This window comes from Vulpes lagopus, chromosome 1 (genome assembly GCF_018345385.1).
Source record: "Vulpes lagopus strain Blue_001 chromosome 1, ASM1834538v1, whole genome shotgun sequence".
NCBI lineage: Eukaryota > Metazoa > Chordata > Mammalia > Carnivora > Canidae > Vulpes > Vulpes lagopus.
In genome coordinates this window covers 43,553,107-43,563,723 of record NC_054824.1, presented here as the reverse complement: position 1 = coordinate 43,563,723, position 10,617 = coordinate 43,553,107, and the positions used below count along the sequence as shown (strand labels likewise).

Here is a 10,617-nt window from a genome sequence, read left to right as displayed (position 1 = left end):
GAGGAGACATCCCTTGTCTCTGCCTGGAGGACGGGGTCCTCATCTGTAAGGAGGACGGGGTCCTCATCTGTAAGGAGGGCCGGCTGCCAGCCCTTCAGGTTACTTTCTGTTTTGTCTCTGCGGCTGCACGGAACGTTTGTTTATCTGTTGCTGTGTTCTTGTTAACTGTTTGCATGTTTGTCTGTGTTACTATGTCCTTGTTAACTGTTTGTGCATTTGTCTGTGTTGTTGGGTCCTTGTTAATCATCTTTACTGTCTGTGTCTTGGTGTGGATTGGGGACATAATAGGGGAGACAGAAACCACTCCCCTATCTCTTATGCTCTCTCACTTCTCAGATGTTAGAGAAAGAGCTCGTATTCTGAGCATAGACATATGGAGAAAGAGATTCCAAATTTACTGTATATCAGAATGGCCAACCTTTGACGTGGGATGGCCCCAGGAAGGAACTTTTCACCTACCTATTATCTTACAGGTTAAGACTGGCGTATAGCTAATGTTATATTGGCCGTTCTCCACCAGTGATTTATATAATTGGAAAACCCAAAATGCAAAGTTCTCTGATAATCCGAGAGATCTAATCAGGCTTTTAGATACTGTTCTCTTTACCCACCAGCTTACTAGGGATGACTGACAACAGCTTTTGCAGGTTCTCTTCACCACCAAGGAAAGAGAACAAATTCAGGTGGAAGCCTGGGAGTCTTTCCTGGGAAAGGACAGACAGCCGACTCAAAACCCAGACCTCATAAATGCTGCCTTCCCTTTATCCCACCCCACCTGGGACTACAACTCAGCTGAAGGTAAAGAGAGACTCCGGGTCTACCACCAGACTCTAACGGCAGGTTTCAAGGCTGCTGCGCATGCGCAAGCCTACCAATCTGGCCAAGGTCTATGATGTAAGGCAGGGTAAGGATGAGAGTCCAGCAGCCTTCTTAGAGTCATAGAGGCTTTTATGCAGTACGCCCCTATGAACCCAGAAGCCCCAGAAACAAAGGCCACAATTATCATGGCTTTTGTTAACCAGGCCGCTCCGGATATTAAAAAGAAATTGCAGAGTAGAGAGACTGGGAGAGAAGAGCTTGCAGGACTTAGTGATAGTGGCAGAATGAGTCTACAATAGAGAAAGTCTGGAAGAACAACAAACCAAATGAAGTGACTGGCAGACCTGAAACCTGGCCAAGATCCTGCTGGCCACAACCATGGATGACCCACAGGAAAGACGGAGGCACCTCAAGAAGCTGGCTTCAGAGACAGGTAAGGAGGATGGCCCTGGTCCCCGTCGGGAGCGCCCTAAGCTGAACAAAAACCAATGCACTTATTGCAAAGAGGAGGGCCATTGGGTGAAAAGCTGCCCTAACAAAAGATCTAAGGCCCCTGCCAAGATCTTAGAAATGGAGGGCCTGGACAATTAGGGGAGTCAGGGTTCGGCACCCCTCCCTGAGCCCAGGGTAACTCTTAAAGTGGAGGGGCAACCTGTTGAATTCCTAGTGGACACTGGGGCATAACACTCGGTTTTATTACAACCCCAAGGGAAATTGGCAAACAAGACTTCATGGGTGCAAGGGGCCATGGGCACCAAACAGTACTCATGGACTACCCGAAGAACTGTGGATCTCGGCACGGGCCAGGTATCCCACTCCTTCATGGTCATCCTTGAGTGTCCCTACCCGTTGTTAGGTTGGGATTTGCTCACCAAGATGGGGGCACAAATTTGCTTCCACCTCGAAGGGGCAAAAGTCCTAAACAAGAAGGGGCACCCGATTTAGGTGCTTGTCCCGAGTTTAGAAGACGAATATAGTCTCCACCAAATGCCCTTAACCCCAATGACTGACATTGACCATTGGCTGCGGGAATTTCCCCAAGTGTGGGCTGAAACTGGGGGAATCGGGCTGGCCCAGCTTCGGATGGCCATATACATAGAACTAAAGCCGGGGGCAGACCCTGTCAGGGTCTGCCAATACCCCATGCCTCTAGTAGCACAAAAGGGAATCACACCCCACATACAGTGACTACTGGACTCGGGCATATTAAGGCCCTGCCGATCGGCATGGAACACTCCCTTGCTGCCGGTTCAGAAACTGTACTCTAACGATTACAGGCCAGTCCAAGACTTAAGGAAAGTCAACCGGCGAGTAAAGGATATGAGTTCCGTTCCGAGCACCCTCATTTGACTTTATTACAATATGTAGATGATATCCTGTTGGTGGTGAAGGACCAGGACACATGCCTACAAGGCACCAGGGACATGCTCCAGACCATAGGGGCCCTAGGATACCGGGCCTCAGCTAAAAACTCCCAGATATGCAGAACAGAGGTGAGCTACCTTGGGTACAAATTAAAAGATTGACAAAAATGGTTGACGGTTGCACGGAAGGAAACTGTCTTAAGAATCCTACAGCCGCAAACCATCCTCCAGGTACGTGAATTCCTGGGGTCAGCAGGGTTCTGTCGCTTATGGATTCCGGGTTTTGCCAAGATGGCCAGACCCCTCTATGAGGCCACCAGGCACCAGCAAAATTTTGAACAGAGCCTTTAATGACCTTAAAAAGGCCTTGCTGTCTGCCCCAGCCCTTGGGTTGCCCGATCTAGCCAAATCCTTCTACCTGTATGTGGACAAGAAAGACGGGGTGGCAAAAGGGGTCCTTGTCCAGTACTTGGGTCCCTGGAAGAGACCCATAGCCTATCTCTCCAAAAAGCTGGACACGGTGGCTGCTGGATGGCCCCCATGCTTAAAAATTATTGCTGCGGTGGCCACTATGGTCAAGGACGCAGGCAAACTGGCCATGGGGCAAGAAATGTATGTTACCACCCCACATGCTATTGAATGGGTACTCAAACAGCCCCCAGACCGCTGGATCAGCAATGCCCGTCTGACCCATTATCAGAGCCTACTGCTAAACCCCACCAGAATTTTATTTAAGCCACCAACAACCCTGAATCCAGCAACGCTACTCCCTAACCCAGAGTGGGACCCCCCCTCTGCATGACCATCAAGAAATTTTGGCACAGGTGCACGGAATCAGAGCTGATCTCCAGGACCAGCCACTGCTGAATGCAGACGCCACCTGGTACATGGACGGCAGCAGTTTTGTCCAAGGACTCAGATATGTGGGGGCAGCCATAACCACGGAGACAGAGACTGTCTGGGCAGAGCCACTGGCAGCTGGAACGTCGGCTCAATGGGCAGAACTGATCGCACTGGCCAAGGCACTGACCATGGGGGAAGGTAAACTAATAAACATCTACACCGACAGCAGGTACACCTTTGCCACCGCTCACATCCATGGAGCCCTTTACAGGGAGAGAGGGCTTCTGACAGCAGAGGGAAAGACTGTTAAAAACAAAACGGAGATTCTTGAACTCCTGAGGGCCCTCTGGCTGCCCAAGGCCCTAGCCATCGTCCATTGTCCAGGGCACCAAAAGGCAGACACACCAGTAGCCAGGGGAAACCGGCTAGCTGATTTAAAAGCAAAAGAGGTGGCCCTTCTGGTGACCCAGGTCTTAGCTACCATGCCACCTGATGTGGGGGCACCGACCCTGCCTGACACCCCCAACTATACTGATGCTGACTTACGCTGGATCAAACGCTTGCCTATGACCCAGTGCTTGTGTGTCTGGTGGAGGGCCGCAGACTCCAGCATCATCTTGCCAGAGGAACTAGGACGGTGAGTCCTATCCAGAATGCATCAGAGTACTCACATGGGAACGAGGAAGATGGAAGACCTCATACGACATGCAAAGATCACTGTTAAAGACTCTTGAACAAAGATCGAACAGATTGTGGTGAGCTGCCACGCATGCCAATCAACAAACGCCTCTGCCCATGGATCTAACCTGGGCACCCAGCTCTGAGGGGACCACCCAGAAGCCTACTGGGAAGTGGACTTCACTGAGGTAAAACCTGGAAAATATGGGTATAGGTATTTACTAGTGTTTGTAGATACTTTTTCAGGATGGACAGAGGCATTTCCCACCAAACATGAAGCGGCACAGATCGTGACCAAGAAACTGCTGGAAGACATCTTACCGAGGTATGGTTTTCCCATTAGAATTGGGTCAGACAACGGCCCAGGATTCGTATCTAAGGTAACACAGGGAGTAGCACTAGTACTTGGGGCAGATTGGAAATTACATGTGCATATAGGCCCCAAAGCTCAGGACAGGTAGAGAGGATGAACAGAACATTAAAGGAGACCTTACCTAAATTAGCCCTGGAGACTGGCGGGGACTGGGTGACTCTCCTCCCCTTCACCCTATATAGGGTAAGGAACTCCCCATAAAAGATGGGACTGACTCCCTACAAAATCATGTTCGGTCTTCCTCCACCTGTTATCCCCAATTTAAAACCTGAGGTGCTTGCTGAATTTGATGATCACCAACTTCTTTTCTCCCTCTAAATGTTACAACGAACCCATGAGCAGGTGTGGCCTAAGCTGAGGGCCCTCTACGAGACTGGTCCATCCCCGGACCCCCATCCATATCGGCCAGGTGACTGGGTGTACGTGCGGAGATACCAACACCAGACACTTCAACCTCGCTGGAAGAGACCCTACATCATGATCCTGACCACTCCCACCACTCTCAAGGTCGACAGGATTACTCCCTGGGTCCACTACACCCACGTCCGGCCCGCTGACTCACATGCCGTTCTCAAGGACTTTGTTCCAGAATGGAAAAGCCAACCAGACAAGAACAATCCCCTAAAGCTAAGACTGCACCATTCTCACTTATTTCCCACCTCCAAGACTCCCTAGTCCGAGGTTGTCCTTCAAAATAGAAGGAGATTAGAATTAGTCTTCTTACAACAAAGGGTGAGCGGGGGAGGGGGTGTTATGTGCTGCCTTAAATGTAAATGAGAGCGAGAACAGCAACAAGGTTGGTGAGAATCCTGGTTTAATCATTCCCCTGGCTCACTCTGAGAGCAACCTGGACCCATGATTGGGTCCTGCATAGGATCCTCTGAAAAAGGGGGGGATGTGGGACCCAGGAAATTTAACAAAATCCCCTACCCCTGGACAAGCAGAGCAGGACTGACTCTATTTTGTGCTGCACCCGCCTTGTGCTGACCTGCTTATTACTTAGGGCATTGCCCCACCCTAATCAAGCCCAGGGCACACCCTAACTGGAAATCCGGCTCAGGGATACTGCCCCGCCCTAGTCAAAGACCAGGGCACACCCTAATCGGAAATCCGGCTCAGTGATAGGCCAGTTCAAATGGATACTTTAAGGTAAAATGTAATTCAATCGGCCACCTGCGAGTGGACCTGCACGACTGTGCAACTTTCTGCGTATCCCATTGGCCACTGGCCCCTATAAAGTTGTTAAGCCTCTTAGTCTCGGGGTCCAAGTCCCTGCTCTACTGTGTCGGGTACACTTGGACCCAGGCTCGAGCTTTTAAATAAACCCTCGTGTGTTTGCATCGGTGTCGGCTCCTCAGTGGTCTCTGGGATTCGCGATCTTGGGCACAACAGCACCCTAATGATTAGTGATTTTCAGCACCTTTTCATGTACCTGTTGAACATTTGTTCACCTTCTTTAGAAAAATATCTATTCAGATTTCCCTGATAAATCTTTTTTTTCACATGTAATATACTTCCCTGGTAATATTCTTTACTCTGAATTATGCTTCATATGTATTAATATAGATCTGTTTTCACTACTTGATATATTTTTTACCATCCTTTTACTTTCAAACTTTCTATTTTGTTATATATATATTTTTATTTTGCTATATTTGAGATGAGATTTTATACACAGAGTTGAGTCATATTTTTAACATACTCTGCTAATCTCTGCATTTTGAGTAGTATATTTATACAATTTTTATCTACTTTAATCATTGATATATTAAGACTAAAATATTCTAATTTATTTTTTGTTCTCTCTATTTTTATTGTTACTCTGTTATTTTTTTCTTTTATTATCCTGTAGGTTACTTGAACATTTCTTAGAATTTTATTTTCATCTATCTATAGTGTTTTTATCACATTATATTGTAATTATTTTTTCAATTCAAGTTAAGTATAAAAATGTTATTGCTTTTCACATATATTTAACTTTGACAAAAAGTTGTCAAATATTTCCCCTACGTATATTTAGAACCACTTTAGACAATGCTATCATTTTGTTGTACCCATAAATACGATTTATAAACCTGAAGAGGGGGGGCACCTGGGTGGCTCAGTGGTTGAGCATGTGCCTTTGGCTCAGGTCATGATCCCAGGAACCTGGGATCAAGTCCCTCACTAGGCTCCTCAAAGGGAGCGTGCTTCTGCCTCTGTCTATGTCTCTGTCCCTCTCTCTGTGTCTCTCATGAATAACTAAATAAAATATTTAAAAATAAAGAAACCTAAAAAAAAAAAATAAAGAGGCCTGAAGAGGTTTGCTTGAATATGGTTTTCTTCCATGTTCTTTCTTCCTTCCTGATGTTCTAAGATTCCTTCCTTTATTATATCTTTTCTTTTGAGGGAATTCAATTGGTGACAAATTCTCTTTATTTTCTCTTTCTGAAAATATCTGGTTTTCCTCTTCATTCCAGAAGGATATTTTTATTAGCTATAGGTTTCTGAATTGATGTTTCTTTTCATTATGCATTTGGAAAATATGTCACTTTCTTCTGGTCTCCGTGGTTTCTTACAAGAAATTGCTGTCATTCAAATTATTTCTCTACTTTGTATATGTCATCTTTACCTGGTTTCTTTCTTTGTCTTTAATTTCCAGATAGTCATTTATGTGGTTTGAGATTCAATCACTTTTTGAATTACCCTCACAATACTACAAATTATCTCGCACATATTACTCCAGAGGGCAATAGTAGGTTTGTCGCTTGATAAATATGGGAAATTTCATTCATTATTTCTTTGAGTACTTTTTCAGTTCTACCTCCCCCCCCCATCTTGTGATTTCAGTGAAGTGAATATTATATCATTTGTTATAATCTGTTCTTATTCATTTTGTTTCTAGTCTGTTTTCTCTGTCATTCAGATTGGGTAATGTCAATTTTTTTTTATCTGCCACTTTACTTATTCTTCCTTTATTGCTTATATCCTGCTATTGAATCTATTCACCAAACTTTTTATTTCTTTCATATTTTTCAGTTCCAAAATTTCCATTTGATTCTACTTTGTATCTTCTATTTCCTTTCTGAGCCTCTCTGATGCACTGCCAAATTTTTTGTGTTTGTTTCTAATGTGTTCGTAATTACTTATTGATGCATTTTTATAATAAACATTTTAAAATATAAGATAATTCTAACATCTCTGTCGTCTATTGTTTGGTGGTTTGAATTGATTTTGAAACTCCTTGGTTCTTGGTACAGCAGTGATTTTTGATTGAAACATAGACATTTGTGTATTATGTTATGGGACTCTATATCTTAATTAAATCTTATATTTTAGCTGACTTTTACTGATATCACTGCAATAGGAGAAAGAGAATGCCACATCATAACTGTGAGATAGATAGGAGTTTTGGTTCCCATTGGCCTACATGATTCTTAAGTGTGGGCCTCCTGATTACTGCTGGGTAGAAATTGGGGTTCTGGTTCTCAGTGTAGTCTACAATGACATGATAGGGCAATTATCCTCATCACTGCTGGGGAATGGTGAAATTCTTAACTCTGGGAATCAAGAATCTTCATGGTCTCCGGAGACACCACATATGAAGTCTTGTTGCCAACTGATGGAGATGAAAATCTTGGCTTCCTACCTGATCTTATGTGACACTACCCTAGTGAGGAGTTCAAGCATTTCATGATAGTTTTATAAGAGTGGATATCTAGGCTTCCCACTCGGCTTTTGTTGATGTGGTTGAGTAGGGGGTCACAATTTTGCTATGGTGTTTACCTGATTTAAAGCAATTATTTTCTAAAGGTCTTGCTAAACTGTCCCTTCCCTTGTCCTTTTGCTAAAGAGAGTATCCTTTTGTTGGTGCTTATTTTGTTTATGCTTAGTAGGTATTTTTAGGATGCTAGCTTCTTTAGCTCCATGTCTGGGATATATGAAGAAAAAGAAGTACACACACACAGAGAACTTATCACGTTGTTATTCCTCAGTTCCTGATATTTTTAAGAGGTCTGTTTTTTTTTCACATAAATTTTTGTCTTCATATGTTTGTTTTACATGTAATGTCCAGGTGTTTTAGTTGTACTTAACAAAGAATTAGGAAAAAGTACATCTGTTCTGTGTTTCTTAAACAAAGTCTCAATTTCATTTTTAAACATCGGAAAACCTGTTTTTGAAGATCTAAGCCACAAGTGTATATCTTTTGTCTTTCTTCACCATTTCTCTTCTCCAAAATTCCTTCAGGGTTCCTGAAACATTTTAGAAATGTCATATCCAAAATATTCCAGAATATAATATGTTCAGGTAAGAAGAGTAATTTGACATACTCAATTATAATACTATTTTTAAATTAATTCACTAAAAGTAATATTTCTTTTGCTGTTTTCAATTGAATGATAATCCTCTCAGGGAAACATAAATGATTTCCATGATTCCACCATCTGTCATTTTTTATTATTATAAATCATCTTTCACTTAATTTATACCTTTAAATTCATCACTGAAAACTTTAGAAATAACTGTACTGCCATAATGTAAAACTATTTGAAGGTCAAAATACCATTCATTTTAAACACTGCAAATATGAAATTTAAAAAGTTAAAGTGTATTTTATATTAGGTCTTATTCTTGGCTACCTTTCAACTTAAAGCTCTAAGATGTCCCATTATAATGTCCTTTTTGTTATTGTTGTATGTTCAGAAGCTGAAAATTTGATCTTCGGTTCATAATTTAAATATATTTTTTCCTAGCAATGATATTTGAGAATTTGCATCAGGAGTAGGGAATTCAGTAGGTGCTTTTCATGGCTAAAGTGAGTATTTAAAAAAAAAAAAAAAAGGTGAACAATTTTAAATTACTATCAGGTAATGACTACTTTCTCTAACCAATTTTCCAGTCTCTCTGTAAAGTGATCACCTGCTTATAGACCTTGCAATTAAGTCCATTGCTAAGATCAGGAAGTGCATCTAGGCTTATCTAGACTTACTATAACTTACAAACAAAACAAAACAAAAAAACTAAAAAACTCTTTTTGTGATTGACTTCCACAGACACAATAAAAAAAAAAAAAACTTTCTAAAATAGAAAAAAAAGAGTGCTATATTCAGGTAATTGAGTGCTGTACCTAATATTTATTAAAACAAAAACACTCTGGTTTCATTATTGTAGTCATCTTGTATATATTAAGCTATTTTTTAAAAGTTAAATGAAATAAAATAAAGATACCATCTTAGTATATTCAGGCTGCTATAATGAAAAACCATAGACTGTACAGTTTTTAACAATGGAATTTCCCACATTCTGGAGATTGGAGGTCTAAGGTCAATGTGCCTGGGTCATTGGGTAAAGGCCCTTTTCAGGTTGCAGACTTTTCACTGTATCTTCGCATAGAAAAAGGAGCAAGGGAGACTGTGCAGTCTTCTTTATGAGAGCGCTAATCCTATTCATAAGGACTCTACTCTCAAAACCTAATCACCTACCATCATCTTTGTCATTAGGATTTCAATATGAATTTTGGGGAGGACACAGACATTCAGACCATAGCAGATATATTTTTGGAAAATGAACAACATTTAAAAAATTAGACTTAACAAAAATAAGTAAATAGTGATGTTAATTAGAAGAATTTATTAGATATCTATTAATACTGTATAAAATGTCTTTATATTTTTTCAATGGAAAATACATCTAGAATCTTGACTAGTACTTTAGGTGATGTGTCAGAGAATGGAAGCATCATGAGGAGGTGATGAGAGGTTGCTATCACTGAGATAAGAAATGCAGAGTACTCAGTGCAGTGTCTGATACAGAGTAAGTTCTCAACAAATATCAATTTTATGTCTTCTTTTAAGGCATCCACAGAGGTGATGATGGAGAGAGGTTTGGGGTAAGTTTTAGTCCTACTGTTTGCAATAAATATTAAAATAAAAAAAGCAATAATCATGATAAATTGTGATTTCACTTAAAAATTATAACATTCTATGAAATTTACATGCTATAGTTTTTTGTTTCTTTGAAGGGAAGGGAATGATATGATAGAGAAACCAGTAATCTTTGTTATACCTGTTCTGGAAAAATCTATATGCCAGAATTATGTAATTACCTTTGCATACAATATACCTTTTAAGATTGATTATTATTTAAAAAGCATACCAACCCCTTTATCAAATATGTAAAGCCAAGGTTGAGTAGGGTTTATATGAAAAAGCTTATTTCTTTTATTATTAGACTCTACATTTCTTGGGAGGAATAAAAAAGAATGTAGATATGAATGGCAATATTACCTTTATCTTTTTTATTTTTATGTTTATTTTTTTAAGATTTCATTTATTTATTCATGAGAGACAGAGAGAGAGACAGAGACACAGGCAGAAGGAGAAGCAGGCTCCATGCAGGGAGCCCGATGTGGGACTCCATCCCGGGTCTCCAGGATCACACCCTGGGTTGAAGGTGGTGCTAGACCACGGAGCCACCCGGGCTGCCCACCTTTATCTTTTTTTAATCATTTGCATTTCTAAGATGCCAAATGACTTCAAATTAGTGAACAAAAATCAAACC

General features: G+C 41.5%; 1 pseudogene; it reads left to right on the top strand.

Moving 5' to 3' along the window:
* The first annotated feature begins 569 nt into the window (after window positions 1-569).
* On the top strand, window positions 570-3,667 carry LOC121486636 (annotated as a pseudogene).
* The last annotated feature ends 6,950 nt before the right edge of the window (window positions 3,668-10,617 follow it).